The following is a 17,146-nucleotide window of genomic DNA, read 5'->3' as shown; positions in this document are numbered from 1 at the left end:
ATGCTGCAAAACCCAAGCACAACAAATTAAGTGGGCTGACATATATCCAAATCAAATAAATTTGTAGCTGCCACTGAAACATATTCAAAGAGCAATTGATTTGGGATAGCTACAAAGTGCACAGTGACTCATATAGTTTTTGAAGTGGTCTGTGCCACTTTTATTTATTATGCTATTTAGCATATGTAATATATATATATATCTGTCTGGTTTCCTTAAGAGCTTTCTACAACCTCTGTGTGTGGCTGCCTCCCATCTACAGCACCAACAAGGGCGTTGTGGCTCCCTGAAAAAGCTTCTCTGCCTACACTTCACAGTGGGACTATCAACATACACCCATTGATTCTAGCCAGACCCGTTCCCCTAGGCCTGCATGGTCCCTCAGCAATGCTTATCTCTGTCCTGCTTTGGCTAAACGAGGGCTCCACACTGGTGGAAGCTCCTAGCTGAGGAGTAGTGGGGAGAGAGGGTTTCTTAGACTTCTTCACCTGAAAAAAGCAGACAAGTTTTTGGCACAGCTGCCCTTCTCTTCTGAAGCAAAAGCAGTGAGCTAAGTGCCTAAAACCTCCTGCTCTCCCAGGGTTTTGCTGTTCATTACATAACCTCCTTAGAGAGGTGTGTTTCATAGAGACTCAGGTAATGCAGCCACAATCCCTCTTTACGTTTAGGGATTATCTATAATACCTTGTCCTTACGGCAGTCCTCACTGAAATATAGTTTACATAGGAAATACATGCAGTTCACCCCTGTCAGCATCAGGCAGAGATTTGAACAAATGTCACGGGGACATGGTCCATATTTCTGCAGCCTGCCTGGGAAGACGTAGCAGGCTGCTGGAAGGGGCTTGCAGAGCCACAGGTGAAGAATGGCAACGCATTGGCCTCAGCACAGTGTCCAGACATGTAATCCTCTCCCTGCGTATATTCACAGGTGACTTTAAAATAAAGTAAGATTGTAATTGAATTGATAAAGTAACTAATGGACTGAATACATGTGCTCCTATCAATATGAAGGGAGAAAGGAAGCAAAGAGGCAGAGCAGTCCATCTGGTATAGAGAAAATCAATTATTTCAGAGGTACGGTGGAACATCAGCTATACAGTGAAACACTGCAGTTTGACTTTAATGTCTTTCTACTTAACCGCAGGCTAAAATTCAATAAAAATTCAGATGCACTGTATTAAAGTGTGATTCCTCACTGCCCCTTAGGAGATGCATAATAAAAAGCAGGCAGCATCCAGGGCATCCATGTGCATTTCTGAGTAACGTGAATAAGTGTGAAGGATGCAATGAGGCAGCAGCAGTAATTTCTCTTTTCAGGCTTCCTTGCCAATATTAGGCAGGACCAGTGAAAAGTTTCTGCTGTCAGAAATGTGTCTTTTTAAAGCTAAGTCTGTTAATAAAAGCAAAAACTTGAAATACCACAATATCTCTCTCTCTCTTTTTTTTTTTTTTTTTTTTTTTTTTTTTTTTTTCCCCTCCTCAAAAGAGTCTCACAGCACAGCACTGCATTCAGCCCAGGGCTTTTGGGATCTGCCTCTGGGTCACTGCATACAAACTGCACTAGGAGACCAAGAAGGGGGTTAAGAAACTTGGCAATGATGCATTGAGATAGCAGCTCCGAGGATGGACATGGTTATTCTCATTCAATGAGAATCCTCATTTCGTTTTCCAATAAACTGATTCCTCCTGGCCGAGACACATTGTCCCACTGGGGTGCATGGGCTGGCCAGGAAATGGAGCTGGGCGATAACAATTGTAAAAAATGGTGCTCTAAATTTCTCCCTCAGTAAAAAAAGAGATAAGCTTTTCAATATTTTCAGGGAGCCCTGCATGGCACAGCGTGGTTCTAAGCATTCTAGCAGGCTGGAAACAGAGGACGCTGATGTCCCCCCGAGAGAACATCATCCCACATGCTTGGGTGGAGAGAAATGACTTCTGCAACAGGGCTTAATGGAGGTGAAAAAATATACCCAGGAAGGATGGGTGGACATCACTCTCCAGAAGGACCCTCTTTTGTGAAGGGATTGCACATTGCAACCCGTGCCCCTGAGGGGAAATGTAAGAACAATTTCCTTTTCCCCTCTTTGCCTGACCGCCTGGATTAGAGCTTCCCTGGCACCGAAGGGATTGCTGGAGAGCAGACGTCCAGGATGCCTGAAAGGAAAAGGAGGATCCGTATCATAAAGCCCCCTGAATCCCCAGCTGTGCAGGCTCCAATCATTGAATAAAAAACGCTGTCACAGAGCCCAGACAACAAAACGCTAGAGAAAAGACAATCAAGTCTTGCTTCTGTGACTGATTTTAATGGCACGAAGATGAGCACTAGCTGTGCTCTCTCATCAGGCACTTGCAACTGTCTCCAGGATCTTTTCAGGGTTATTTTAAAAACGCCTGATCAGTAGTTTAATGGAAATGATTTTCAACAATGTGTTGAACCAAAAGAAGCACAGCTTCACTGACCCAGTCATCCTGTATATTTGTTTTACTTCTGATGTTGTATTTCATGGGGCTTGCCCCTGTACACTATAGACAGACTTTTTTGAGATGCACACCCCATCATTCAGGAGCTATATTCACAGCCATCGCAGCTCTGCAGCTGTGACCAGTGTCAAATAATGAGTTTCTAAAACAATTGGCTGGGTTTACCTCTACTATATATTGTGATGCCGAACACCTATAATTTCTCTGCCAATACTGATGACCTGTAATTTACAACCCCCATTTCATGCTAATTCATTTTTTCTCATTGAAGGGAGAATTGTCTACTGCTGAGAATTTCTGCCAAAAAAACAGAGAATCAAATCTTTAAAATTAGGAGAATATTTCCTCCCTGGCAGCAAAGCAAGCAGGGGGTTTACAGGCCCAGGGGCACAGTGAAGAGGAACCATGGTGATCAAGATTTCTAGAGGCATTGGCAGTCTTTGCTGTGCCCCCTTTTAATCTCATACACAAAACGTAGCTTTTACTTCTGAGGAGTGGAGGAGCTGAAAATATGTGTAAACAACAGAAAACATTCAAGTCAATAGGTAGTAGATGTACCTGCCAAGCAGCTTTTCAGGGGTCTTCCATCATTTCTTATCTTCTACCTGGAAGGATGACCTAGCAATGGGTACTAAGCTCATATATTCAGGAGCTTTTGCTCTTTCTTTCCCTACATGGCAATACACTTTATGGGAAATTGAACAGAGGTAGTGAAACTGTGATATTATGGAGTGATTGCTGTTGTTTATTGCAAAATGTGCCTCATGAAATGAAGCTCATATTAGACAGCTCATAAAGGGAGGAAATCTCTGGTCAGAACAGAAATCCCCAGGCAGATCTTGCGGAGCGATAGAGCCCTTCAGTGTCTGGGCTGTGATGCTTACGAGTTGCTCGTTTCTCTTCTGATGTGTGTTATGTTGTATTTTTGTTTGTGACTTTTACCTTGTTTCATTTAGTTGGGTTCAAGGGAAGGGGTCCATAAAATTCAATTCAGTCCTCTCTGGTCTTGCAAATCTTGGTCTTAACCGGTTCTGTGTGCAAGTAGCTGAAATGTTCTGCTATTGCTAACGTAAAAGATTGGATGGTTTCTTTGCTTTCCCTCCACAATCAATACCTTTTTGCTAGTCAGAAAGATAAGGGCATGGACTTTTAGTGCAGTCACAACTCATAATTAAGGATTTATATCCAGATGCCGCATCCTGTAACAATAATATGCCCATTTCTTGAGGTTCTTCTGATCCTGTGTGCACACTGTGATATCTCAGTGGAGCAAGCACTTTTTGTGATTTGTTTATCTCTGAAGAAATAACTTAGCAAATAAATAATTCACTGCTGCTCCTGCAGTCCAGCTTTGCCCTGGTAGCTGTGTCTAAATCGGTCACTATTTTTTGCCTCGGGGTAGGAGAGCAGTTGAGTTTAACATGTGCTCTATTGTTTTTAGGAACATCTGAGGAGGCACTACATTTTTCCCTGTGGCAACTTGAAACTTCTTTTTGAAGTACCACTTTTGGAAATACACACTGGATAGTCCTGTATTGTTTCCATGACCTGGCTCAGGAGCAGTTCAGTGTGTACTAAGCTTCTTTACTAGTGGGTCAGCTCAGCTGATTAATGAGAACTTCCAAATCGCTGACAGTTACTAAATTTGCTCCACTTGGAACCATTGAGCTGTTTTTGCTTGGAGACAGATTTGTTAATGTATTTCCTGACAGCAATCACTAATTTATTTTATATTGATTGTGATCTTTAAGTGGAAATTAACATAAAGACGGATTGCTTGAGTGTAACAGTTATTAATTGCTGTGTAAAGACTTAGCTTACATTCTAGGCAACAAGAACATACTGTTGTTTGCTTGTACTGCTTTTGTGATGTTAGAAGTAACAGTAGGTCTTCTGCTAGAACATAGCTATATTGTGTCTTAACCACCTTTGATCAGATCTTGTGCACATCAGCAGCACTCCAGAAATCAGCGTGTTTCCAGAAGACAAGAAAAATCTTGCTTTTAATCATTTGTGCATGATACTAAAAAGCACATATGACAGAAGTCTGTATCTTGCTTTGATATCATGTGAGAAATGATAATTTAATAAGACACACAGGGGTTGTTATTTTCCAATTTTTTTTTTTTTTTTTTTTTTTTTTTTTTACCCTTAGTGCTCATGTAGAAGGAAACAAAGATGTACTGCTTTCTTCTATGGGAAGAAATGTCCAGGCTCCAAGTTAGTGTATGGGTTACGCCACACACCTTGAGAAAGGATTGCACTATTCTATTACTTCATCCAAAGTCACTGTTTTCCCTAGTGCTCCAGGGGAAGTTCTATACATAAGCCCCATATCTGGCACAGGCCATTTTTCCTGCATCCTGTTGAACTGTGTTGGCTGGAGCAGAGCTTCCTCTGCTGGTGCTTGTTCCTTATCCATCCCCACCTGTGGGAACAGGAAGGGAGGTGAAAGTGTGCTTCTTTATCCTTCCCGACTCTTGGCAAGACGAGGAGTGTTGAGCTCCCTGCTTCCTCTTTTTATGTAAGTTTTATGAGTTAAAAGCAAGATGATTTTACTGAAGTTTGAGAAAAAAATGTAAAAATTTCTCTTGTTCTTAAAGTCTACCTGCAGTCACACACAAGGAATTAGTACCATTTGCCAGTGGGGAAAAAAGGCATATAAATGTGTTATTATAAACTGTTTAGCCTGGAACTAATCTATGGTGATGGAAATAGTTATCTTCAGTGACTAGTGATTCTGTGCAAATCATTTTGCAGTTATTGCCCAAACCAGAAGAACAGTGACAAATTGTAGAAGACATTGATTAGCCCCGGATTGTTGTTGGCTCTTGGAACTTATATATGCTAAAAAAGAAAGTAATTATTTAATGAATGGTAAAGCAACCCCATGATAGCACCTCAAAGCTTAATGTTTGCATGTTTTACTGTATAGATACTTAAAGAAAAAAAGCTGTATCTTAGCACATTTTGGAAATGTGTATAGCTGAACCTGAACATTGTTTTTTTGCTCTTTTCCTTTGACATTTTTTGGAGCATTTCCTTACTTGCATTGCTTCAGTTATTGCTCAATAATGAAAAAGAGTTACATTTGGCTATTTTTTCCCAAGACAGTAAAAGTGAGACAGAAAACAAAACCCTGGAAAAAGGAGCATGAAGATACAAGTCTGGCTTAAAAACTCAGATAACTGAAACTTTCAACTTACTGAAAATCTATGATCTATGTCTCAAACTTCAAATTCCCACCCCTCTCCTTACTGTCTCAGAAATTAAGAAACAGAGATACGTGGAGAAACAATACAACTCAGAAATTAAGTAGCCCCTCTAGTCTTTATAAAAATATATCTCAAAGACAGCAATGAAAGAATTTACAAGAAAATGCCTTTATAACTTACAAATAAATGTTGTTGTAGAAAAACACCTGAATTGCCAAACAAACAGCTTGACTGAGTCCTCGGGCACTGCCTACAGCTTTGCAAAGCTCCCTACTTCTGCTGACCAATCACTGGTCATCTGACAAAATATGCTTATATTTTGATAGCATAAAGAAGTCTATTTTAAAAATATCTGCTCCTCCAAATCTAAAATTCTGCTTCACTGAGATTAGCTGGAGGAAGAACAAGAGGAACTGTAAAATGACTTTGGAGGAAATGAGCAAGTTTCACTGCTATATATTTTCTTTGAAAGAAATCCTTAGAAGTAAAGGAAGACTATGGCCAGGGACTGGAAGACTGCAGTTGATAAAGGCTTGTTATTTGTCAGTGCTTATGTGTCCAAGGAAGTCTTTCAAAACACTAAAGATGAGGAAGTCCTTATTATAAATGTAAATGTTGCAATCTTACAAGAATTTGCAAGACTAAGAGTGTAAAACATTTTGTTTGTTCACCATGATAACTTGTAGACTGCGCAATGGTGATGAAAGGAAACAATGGGCTCTCTGATCCTGACTTTACTCATTTATACAAAGCCTATATGACATAAAAATAAGATCCACTGTATTTCTTGTAAAGACTAGCTCAATCAGCAGTCTTATCATTTCTGACTTTAAAAAATGGTATTAAAACGTCAGTGTTATTTTTACTTTGGTCCTTCATGTTTCCAAATTATGGACGTTACTTTAGCACCAGACAATGTAAGGATGTTAAGTGGTGCATTTAGGTCAGATACTGTCTTAATAGGTGCTATGTTGAATTTTGCAACTACTCAAAATTCCTGAGGCATTTAAACCTCAGATTGCACTGGCTGTCCTTCTTTCTGCCAGAATGTTATTTACTGACTGTACTCCCTGCAGAAGTCTCCTCTGATTTTCCCATCCTTCCTTTCACTCTTTTCACATTTCATTTATCTTTCCAAACTCCTAAGGTTTTGATCAATTGTATATTGAATGTTTTTGCTTTTTTCCACACACGATGAATTTTAATGCTTGGTGGCCAAAATAATTCCCTCTTCCTACATATTTTAATATTTTGACTGTTTCTCTCTAGTGAAATGCTCCATTTACATTGAAAATGTTTCTCTGAGAATAGCAGTGATGTTTATGCTGATTTGTTCCTTGCTCTGTTGCATTTTTGCCTGGAAGAGAAGGGCAGAATGTCAAAACTGTGTGTGATTCTCTGCTGCCCCAATACTTGTCATTTCTGTGGTGGGAGATTGTACCAACGGCGAGGAGAGGGAGGATGTTAAACGTGGTATCAAAAAAAACAGTTGTTAGGTTGGTGTTTTACCCTTGTTGCACATGCGGAAATGAGTGTGAATGGTGAAAAAAGTTGAAAATCAAGGCTTGCACATGAATAGTTTTTCTGTATTGTAACTGTCATTTAAAATGCTAGTATTGGACAGCACAGAGCAGGCAGATATTTCCTCTTCTAAGGACAGAGAAAAACTGTGATACATCTGGTAGTTTTGTGTGGTCACACATGAAATTTCAAACAAATTTCAAAGACATTTCAAATACCTTTTACACCAAGCTTTAATATATTTTTAGTGTAATTTATTTTGAGGGCGTGTCTACAAGATTGCATACAAGTCACCCACCCACCCAGCTTATAGTTCTTTCTCTGCCCTAAAGCACCAACCTGGAAGGCTGGCACTTCCCTTTTTCCACTTCGGGCACCAAGCTTGTCTGCAGTTTGCACTTCTGGATTGGGGCACAGCCTCTCCTTGCAGGAAATACCTGGGAAATGGGAGAGACACTTTCATGCTGGGCTTCCTGGAAAACGTCTGCTGCCTCGTGACTGCTGCTGGAAATGGAGATGGAACAGGACCCTGTGGTGTCTGCCTGTGAGAGCTCCCCTGAACAGGTATAAACGTGACTTTTTATTCCAGGTTAATAAAATGACTTGGAAAAAATGGCTATGCAGGATTTGCTGTGCATTAGTAGGGACCAGACCAGTCCATGAACTTTGCAAATATGGTGAAAGATGTGCATATGGATGGAATCAAGATGGCTATAGCTGTGGGTGAGGGGGAAAGTTGACAGCTTTACCAATACTTGAAAGGGATGATTTCTTAACGGAAAATGTTTCCTGTGTTTAGCGGTTGACATATACGCACCTCATCTCTTATCTTTTTCAGGCTGTTACTGTGGCATGAATATGCAGATCTATTGGAACAGAACATTTTCACTGCAGAGAAGGCATAACGGACCTGATCCTGAAAGTAACCGTTTTCCAATCTGCAGCACACAAAAATGCCAAGAGGGGAACGGGAAGCAAAAGCAGGGCTCATGGAGCACGAGCTCACTTCAAGACCTAGTGGCAGAGGGATGCCCCTCTGTCTAAAGCATTGCCCTCGGAGCACTTGTAGAAGGGGGCCTGGATTGTGCAGTTCTCTTTGGCAGTCAAAGCAAGTCAGAACAGCTGGGGAAGGGCTGCTGTAAGTACGTGTGTGTGGGTACTTCCACTGGAACTACTCACATGCTCAAGCCAAGTTCACCAGCAAATATCTGCAGAACTGCAAATAATGAATATACCTTGTCACAAGCAATTGAAGCTTAATAGAGCTTAGTTCCTCTTCCACCCAAGTTCTGCATTCAGCTTTATAATAGACTTTGTTATAATTTATGGCATATGTTCAGAATGAGATGCTTATAGCTCAGGTGCTGGGTATGAATTATTTTTTCTTTTTAGATAAATAAAATTTTGGAATGAGAAATACTCTTGCTTAATGGGTATTGTTCTCTTTGTCTAATTTGTAATATTAATGCAAAATGGCTGTAAAGTGAGTATAAATGTGGTTGTCTGAACTGGTAGTTTTGTTCATTCTTTGTACTGCTGTTAGATGTTGAAAATATATAGTGTGACAGTAAATTGTGCTCAATGCAGTTATCAAACGTCCGATTTGTGGGCATAAGTACTTAGAATGGTGTTTTGAGAGGAATTACACTATATGTAGACTTTAATAGGAAGCATTTGTGATTACAGTGTGGTGGTAAAATCATGTATGAAGGACTTACCTTGCAAGTAGTTTTATATTAGTAATTTTGTATATTTGTCTTGTTTCATGGTTATAGTTTGAGATGACAGAGAGATTCTGCAGCAAATTTAAGTTGAATTTCTCACAAAGAAATACATAACAGAGATATCAAAACTTTGTAGAAAAGTGTTTTAGAATAATTTTATTAACAACAAAATAACATTTGAGCAGCTCTACTACATGTAATTTCAGTAAGACTGCATTTCACAAAAATTGTGAATCCTTAGTGACAAAACATAGATTAGATGAACTGAGATTTCCAGCCCTTTGCTTTCCTTGCTGTGCTGTGATCTCCTGGGGGTTTCCAGAGGAATTTTCATGGGCCTTGGTGCTGTGAGGCCCCACATAAGTCTCAGAAAACTTGCCTGGTGTTCAGAGTGGAACAGCTAGAAGAATATTGGAACACCTGATTTGTTCGCCAAGTCCTTAGCAAAAAAAAAAAAAAAAAAAAGAAAAAACGGTATATTCAAATATGAACTGAGATCGAACCTGGGCTGTAAAAAAACCTCACCTTCTGCCATGTCAGCAAGCAATGAGGGTCAGAAAGTTTCTGTGTGGCTAGGAATGTGGGATTGGCTTGAAACTTGGACAAGAGCCTGTGTTAAATGTGCACTGGAGACATTACCTTGCCTTGTGAGTACAAAGAGCTGCAAGAGCTTTGTGTTTAAAGGGCATGTGCTTTATAACTACAGTCTATTTAAAAGGTAGATTTCACTTTCTTTCTAATGGAGATAAGTAAGGAAAAAGATGAAGAACTCACAATTACAAGCCATTTGTAAAACACTGTGAGTAAGCAGTCCCAAGAGTTTTTCTTCTGTTTGGGAACATTTGTGAGATCTCCTGCATGTCACAATCTCAGTGTCTTTTCTCAGCAGAGACGCTTCTCTTCCCAAGTTTTGTGGAGAAGTAGAGATAGGTATTGGCTTATCAAGGGGTCATTTTCGTGGAGAGAAGTCAGAATATATATACACAAAAAATGCTTTCTTCTGCAGGCGAGACACTGAATTTCTTGTCAGCTTGAGTGTAGTGATAAGTTGGTTTTCTGTGCTGAAGTTTGCCTCAGTTGATGTTAATGATGTGAGGAGAACAGAAGTGAACCTGAAACTATCCATAGCAAAATCCATTAGTTACTTAACTAGAAACTGTTTCCCTCTGACAGAGATGATGCACTGCCTTTAACAGACCGGTTTAGAAAATTTCTATATAAAAGACAGCTTTAAAAGCAAGCAACATTGGGGATGGGCAACTCTCACATGGCATGGCATGTTCTCAAATTTTGCATAACCTTTTCTTTAAGGTTAAAGCTGGCATCTTTCAAGACAAAAATATTTACCAAGCTGAAGTTACAGAGCTGCCATGAGAAGCCATGCTAGGGCTTCATAATTAATTTTGCAGCAAGTTCTGCCCTCAATTGCATTGCTGAAATTCCTGTATCTTCATTAGGGTTGACTGGGTTTAACTAGGGTGTTATTACCGTAGGATTACCTAGAGTCAAAAATTTGCTGAGTGTTGGGGGTTTAGTAATTGAAGCTGTGTTTACAGGAAACAATGCAGGCAGAACAGCAGCAGAACGGCAGTCCCCAAATGAGGGCCACATGAAAGAGAGAACTGTGATGTGAGGAAACCTCACCATACTGCAGTGCTACAAGAGCAGGTGAAGCAATTCCGAGCTTTCCAGCACTGAATGCTACAGTCCGGAGAGCAGCTTGGGACTGTCCTTTCACTTGCTAGTAAAGCTGATCCCAAATTAATCCCAACTGGAAGCTATTTTTGTACACCCATTGCTTGTAGTAGCTGAGCTTCGCAGTGTAACTTGTAGGCACGATAACTCTTATTAAAAAGGATTTTTAATTGATTCGGGGGAACTTTTACAAGGGCCTGTGCCAGGAGAACACACAGCCGTGTGGGACCAGCACCGAGCCCCCTACACCCGCTGCCAGCTCCTGGCACCCTGTGGCACCCTGTGGCACCCTGTGGCACCCTGTGGCACCCTGTGGCACCCTGTGGCACCCTGTGGCACCCTGTGGCACCCTGTGGCACCCTGTGGCACCCTACGGCACCCTACGGCACCCTACGGCACCCACAGCCACACCTCCTCCCAAACTACGCCCCCTTTATCGCCCTTCCCCTCCCTTCTCCTCCCCTCCCCTCCCCTCCCCTCCCCTCCCCTTCTCTCCTCCCCTCCCCTCGCCCCGCCTGCCGCTCCTTCCCCCCCCTCGCCCCGCTGCCTCAGGCGCCTGCGCGGTGTCCCGCCATGTTGGCGCGGGCGGTGACGTGCGGTGCCGGGAGGCGGGGCCAGGCGGCGGCGGGCGGGCGCGGGGAGCGGGGCCGCGCTCCCGGGCCGGGCTCGGGACTTTGGGAGCGCTCCGGTGCGGGGCCCGCGGCCGGGGCCGGGTGGGCGGCCGCGGCTCGCAGGTGAGGGAGGGGGAGCGCGGGGTGGGGGGGGGTGCGCTCCCCGCTTGTCCCGCGGGGCCGAGGCGGCGGCGGCGGCGGGGAGGGTTTTGCCCGTTGCGCCCCGAGGACGCGGGGAGGGGAGCGCCGCTCGCAGCCGCGGGCTGCGGGGAGGGCGCCCGGTTTGCGGCGGGGGGAAGGGGGGGGCGCGGTGCGCCCGGGGCTGCCCCGAGTGCGAGCGGCGGGGGCCTGGGGCTGGGGGGGGGGGGGCGCGGAGGGGGCAGAGCGGGGCTGCCCCCGCTGGCGCTGCCCTCAGCGCCGCCGGCCCTTGGCTCCGGGACGGGGCTCGGGCGCTCCGTGCGCCTCCGAGGGCTCACAGCGCCTTCGGCTCGCCTTTCCCGGTCCTCTTCTGCGGCCCCGGTGGTCGTTGGCTTCCCCCCCCCCCCCCGGCTCTTCTGCTCGTCGGGGGTGGGGGGGTGTTGTGGGCGCTAAATAGGGCGGCTGAGCTCTGGGTGCAGGAAGGAGTCTTGGGGGTCGTTTCCAGGGTGCAGCCATTGGGGATGGGGATGGAACTAACTGCGGGTTGTAATTAAGTTGCTGGTCTTCTCTTCACCCTACTCGCGTAAAATTTAGGCCGAGCGCGGCTTTTATCAGGTCCTGTTCAGGACTTTTTGTCTTCGTGAGAAAAGAGGGATATTAACTTGAGAGCCCGTGGACTCTTGACTTGGGTTCTGTGTGTAACTCAGGAGACGCAAGGTGCACATCAGCTTTGGATGGCAAAGGTCTCTCGAGCTTGGCTGTTCTGAGCGTTAATGAAACTGATGCTGGCTTGGACTCGCTGTGAAGTGCTCATCAGAAATATCTCCCTCACCCATTTAAATATGGCTCATGAATTTGAATAGGATGCCACGGAGGAGTCTTCCTTATTCTTTCCCCAGTGAGCTACACACAGAGATAATGCTAATGAAGAACCTTCAGGGCGCTCTCCCCACTTCTCTGATTTCACGGTAAAGCCTGTTCTGCGGTCCCACTTAATACGCTGCAGAGTGGTGATAGTGGAAAGTTTGGATAGTAACTAGGACTAAATGATGTCCTGAATGCACTTATGATCTCTTTGATTCTGTGATTTTCAAAATCGTGCTTCGAAACATTTTCCTTCACTTCTGAAGTTCAAAAAATTGCAGCGAGCTGCCAGCACAAATTAGCATGCTGCTCTGCTTCAAAGAAGCAAGACTGTTTCTTGTGAGCACTGGCTCAACACCAGGTGTCAAAAATGAATTAGAGTGACTTTGCCCAAGCCAACATTTTTTTTATTATTCTTGTGTTTCTTCTGCAGTTCTGCAAAAGGTTCACTAAACTCCAAGTCATCTGAGGCCATGGTTCAGCTGTACCTAGTCTGTAGCAGTAATGGCGTCTTGAGGAATTTTGCTGCTTGTGGTCACACTGGCACAACTTTTGGTGATTCCCAGGCATGAAGCAGATCAGTGAACTTAGGTCAGCGAACTGGCTAGAAAACAAGGATTGTGAAGAGACTCGCTGATTCAGTTTGCAGTGCGGTCCCACAAATGATGGCACGGCGTGGCCTTGGGGAGACGATGAGCACTGGGCTTATCTCAAACAGCCTGTGAGGCTTACTTAACGCAAGGCTGAGTGGGGCGAAGCAGGGAGGGAGTATGTTCAGCTGATACTGCTGTAGAAGGCAGTGTGTAAGAGGCTGATGATGAATCCTTCTTTAAGCTCTAAGGGGACTCAGAGGGGAAGTGAAATGTAGCTCCTGCAGAAAGGGCTCTTGTACTGGCATGTGAGCTGGCTAGATGCATGGTGGGATTGAGCACACAGTAAAACCTTGCTTTTTTCCTCTGAGCTGTAGTAACTTTAAATATATATATATATATATTTCATCTTCTGTTTTGCATCAAGCTGATAAAAATGCTGGCATTCTTTTAAAAAGAAACAAAAAACCTATACCAAACTATCTCGCACTCAGTGTGTGTCAATATAATACATTTGTATATATTTCTTTGACAGTGGAGATCAAGCCCAGGATGCCTGGATATAAAGGCATAACCTCTGTTTTCAACACTGAAAAGTTCCAACAGTGTTACCTCAGGGGCTGTATGTTGTTAGTGTGGTCCAGCTATTAGAAAGGGGTAACTAGTTTACACTACAAAGAAACGTTGGTAGAGACTGCATGAGTTGGCAGTGTGTCCTGCTAGAAGTTTCTACTAGCATTACTATATCACCTCCACGAACACCATAAACAAAGTTGTCAAAAATGCTCTTTTTCGTTGCTGTTATAGTGCTGAAGTAGCTGTGATGCTTAGTACATATGTTTTTTCTTTACTCTTTTAGTTGATATATCTGTGCTGGCAAAACTTTCTGAGAAACTGTAGCGTGGCAAGATTCAACAAATGGAAACATTTGTTAAATGCTAGCTGCCTCAGAGAGAAGGGTTTCAATGTTTGGCTGTTGCACTGTATCAATAGTAGAAAACTTTTCTAATGACTCTTAATAGCTTATGAAAGTTGACTTAGATGGCCCCAGGCTAGGTTCACATGGGTAGATGTCTTTATCACAAATCTGGCACAGTGTTTATGGGTGTCAGTGTGAGTGGGAGGTAGGTAAGAGCTGAAATAGATGGGGCAACATATGTTCTGCTTTTCTTTCAAGGTTGTCTGCTCTGAGCTTTTTTAAAATTCTCACAGCTGTATCACACTGTCAGAATACTGCATGAAAACATTTGTGTGGTTTTCTTTCAGCTGTTTGTGATGTAATAGAATTCTTAAAATGGGGAGATCAGCGCTTTATGGAAATCTTCAGAAAGTTAGTGTGTAAGAAATTTTTCATGTTATATTTGCTATCTTTAAGCAAAGTGTCTTTGAAAAACTAGGGGATAATAAAGAAAGGTTAGATAATAGTCTCTGGAGGAAAAAGGCGTCCTTTCAATAGATATGCAGGATAAGAGCTACTTCGTAGACTTGCTGTTTTCATCTGAATTATTTACATAAAGCATATTTATGTTTTGTCTCCAAGGGTTCTACGCAGTAGTAGCTTTTTTAGGGTGAAAGCACACCTATGCTGCATAATGAAGATTGCCTGTATCCTGTGTCAGAAGGGAATGACAAGTGAACTAAGCTGTGGGTGCCTTGAGATGTGGGATACAGGGATTTGCAATGTGTGACTTGATATTGGTGACAGGGATGTTTCAGAAGTGGATTCCTGAAGATACCTTTTGGATTGTGAGGTAGGAAGGGATCTGTGTGAACCCAAGAAGAGCTTGCAAACTGGGACAAAATTTGCATACAACTCCTTTAATTGGCTTATGTGTTTCCAAAGATTAATCCAAAGAAAACTTGAAAAATTTCCCATGGTCAGTGTACTGTAAAGAATTTGATGCCTATTTTGAGAAGCTATTTTTTAAGTGAATCTGATGTATTAATTTTTCTTGGAGAATGCAGTAGCTATGGATTTTTGGTGTTAGTCAATGTTTTTGCTTTAAACTTGCTGCAGGAAATAATTCTTTTTGTTTCATTTTGTGGAAACAGTGCTTTGTTGTAAATACAAATGATGCTGGTCATATGATTTCTTGGGGCTTTTGTTGTAAGTTTTTCTTTGTGATTGATGCAGCTGTTTGGTGGTGTATTCTATAGATGTGAAAAATGTGAGATTTGTTGGCAGTGCCAATTAGTTCATTGCCTGTTTTTAAAGCTTTTTTGCTTGGTTGTTTTAATAGGAAAAATTTATAGTGTGAGAATGCTTATGTACAGGTGAAAGTAGAAATGAAAATAGATAGTAAGCGGAAGTTTTGATGTCGAAGAAATTCTCAGATTTTGCCCCATCTCGTAGTCGCTTAAAGTTTGTGGATAGTTGATACCTTTTTCCATTTCCATATTAAAGAGTATCAGTCTCATCAGGTGCTCTATGCTTGCTTGATTTACAGGTTATGTATTCTGCCATTCCTCTCCGAAGGGCCTTGTTCCAGAGAGGTGCCCAGATATGATGATGCACATGGACAGCTATAGACAAGACAAAACTGCCCATGTCTTTTCATGCAGGTGTGGATGGGACCACAAGCAGAACTGGCTGTCAGCAGTCAAAGCAGCAGAACTAAAGGTGTCAGACACCTTTGTTTGGCTCCTACTGCTGTATGTGCCTGTTTGTCCTGTCTCTTGGACATCTCTTAATTTGCTTGAAGGTGGAAGTTATAAGCTGCTTTAGGATAGAGGCCTTCTTTCTATGCTCCACCTTGCTCATGGAACAGTTGTCAGCACAAAGTGTATGGGAATGTGCTGCACAGCTCTCATGGTTAAAACCAGGGGTGGGAAGATTTGAGTACCTGTCTCCGAGGGTTTAAAAGTAAATGTTTTAAGTTATTACGTTGCTCAGCATCACAGTCTGTTAGCCTCTTTGTGAATGTAAATTTCCATCTTTGTGCTGAAGCAAGGGAAGAATTTTGGTACTTTGTTCTTGGTGAGAAAAATGAACTGAGAAGGCCAATTTTATCAGTGTGTATCACTCTGAAATTGCAGACCAGGACTTAGCAAGATGACAAATGAAAACCATGGTACGTTGTAAACAAGCTTGATTACACCTCCATCTGGACAAGTGCAAACTGTTGTTACAAGGAAGGTTAGGTTTCATGTCACGGGAATAAAAAACAGAATTTTTGAGGTTTATAGTGGTTAATTCTTAGAAGTGAATCCTGTAGGTTCAGGAAAGCAAGGATAAACACATGCATTTTGATCCAGTTCAATTTTCGTGATTGTTCTCTAGGATCTTCGTGTAAGTGGTCTGTTCTGTTTCCAGGTTGTGTGTTCCATGTGCATTTCATTAGCATCATGGAAACATTGATTCTTTTGAAGAAGTGACCTTATCTGGTAATACTAATGTGAAATATCTAGCAGTATGTTAAAATGATCTGAAATATCCAGCAGGTTTTTACTGTATTGGCACAAAACCCAGCTCTCTAAAGTTGAAGCTCTATTTGTTGTACGTAGTAATGTATTCTATATATTTACATAATTCTATAAGACGCAAATGCCAAATTTTCACTTCTGTTGTTAATTTAAAATTTTAAGACTTATTCGTGAATCTGTTAAGGATTGAAAAATTACCAGAAGATACAAGCTCTTAGGGCTAAATCTGGTGCTAGACACTTCGGAGACAGTTTGGTGCTGCAGGTACCTTACCAGACGCTATTTCGTGTGGTCTTGCCTCCTGCCCCTGGCCTCTGCTGCCAACTGCTGCTGCACCTCCTTGCAGGGCTAACGCTTGCCTGTTTGTGGGATGATTGCTTTCATGCTGCTTATCTCATGGGAAGCTAACTCAGTAAGTTTTTTATCGGCTTAACTCGCCCTGTGGCTACACCTTGCTATTGCTCCCACAAGTAGAGCAGGAATGATGTGGCTGGAGGTGAGTGGAGGGGAGGCCGGACTGCTCCCAGCGCGTGCTGGGGCCGGAGGGATGCAGCAGCAGACGGCCTGGCGGGACTGCGGCGGCGCTCGCACCTCCAACTGGTCGCGTCTGCAGGTGCCTTTGAAGAGGTGTTCCTCGAGCTGCTGTTCTGAAGCTAGCTTTCTACTTGCATGGGAGCTGTATGATCCGTGTAAATGTTTTACTGGAAGCTTGAGTTTACGTGAAAGCGTGAATTCTGCACTGAAAGAAGGGAGAGGGAAAGCTGTTGTCTGGGAGGAATCAGAGCGCTGGCCTGCATCCTGCTCACGAGGAGGAGATGCGTTGCTCGTATGCCTTGTCAACTCCGGCTTCTCAGCACCTGGCTTTTAAATAGCTTCACTATT

At 42.9% G+C, this 17,146-nt stretch overlaps 1 protein-coding gene across 5 annotated transcripts in view; it reads left to right on the top strand.

Moving 5' to 3' along the window:
* Positions 1 to 11,224: 11,224 nt before the first annotated feature.
* Positions 11,225 to 17,146, top strand: part of KLHL13 (kelch like family member 13) — a 78,302-nt gene continuing 72,380 nt past the window's right edge. For 2 of the 5 annotated variants that reach the window (XM_067004823.1, XM_067004820.1), the window contains exon 1: positions 11,269 to 11,372. The gene's annotated coding sequence lies outside the window, so the exon portion shown is untranslated. Of the gene's footprint in view, positions 11,373 to 17,146 lie in introns of all 5 variants that reach the window. The other 3 variants (XM_067004821.1, XM_067004822.1, XM_067004819.1) reach the window with 3 other exon arrangements.

The sequence above is a fragment of the Anser cygnoides genome, chromosome 13 (genome assembly GCF_040182565.1).
Source record: "Anser cygnoides isolate HZ-2024a breed goose chromosome 13, Taihu_goose_T2T_genome, whole genome shotgun sequence".
Classification (NCBI taxonomy): domain Eukaryota; kingdom Metazoa; phylum Chordata; class Aves; order Anseriformes; family Anatidae; genus Anser; species Anser cygnoides.
The sequence above is the reverse complement of the archived record's forward strand: the minus strand, read 5'-3'. Positions and strand labels throughout refer to the sequence as shown.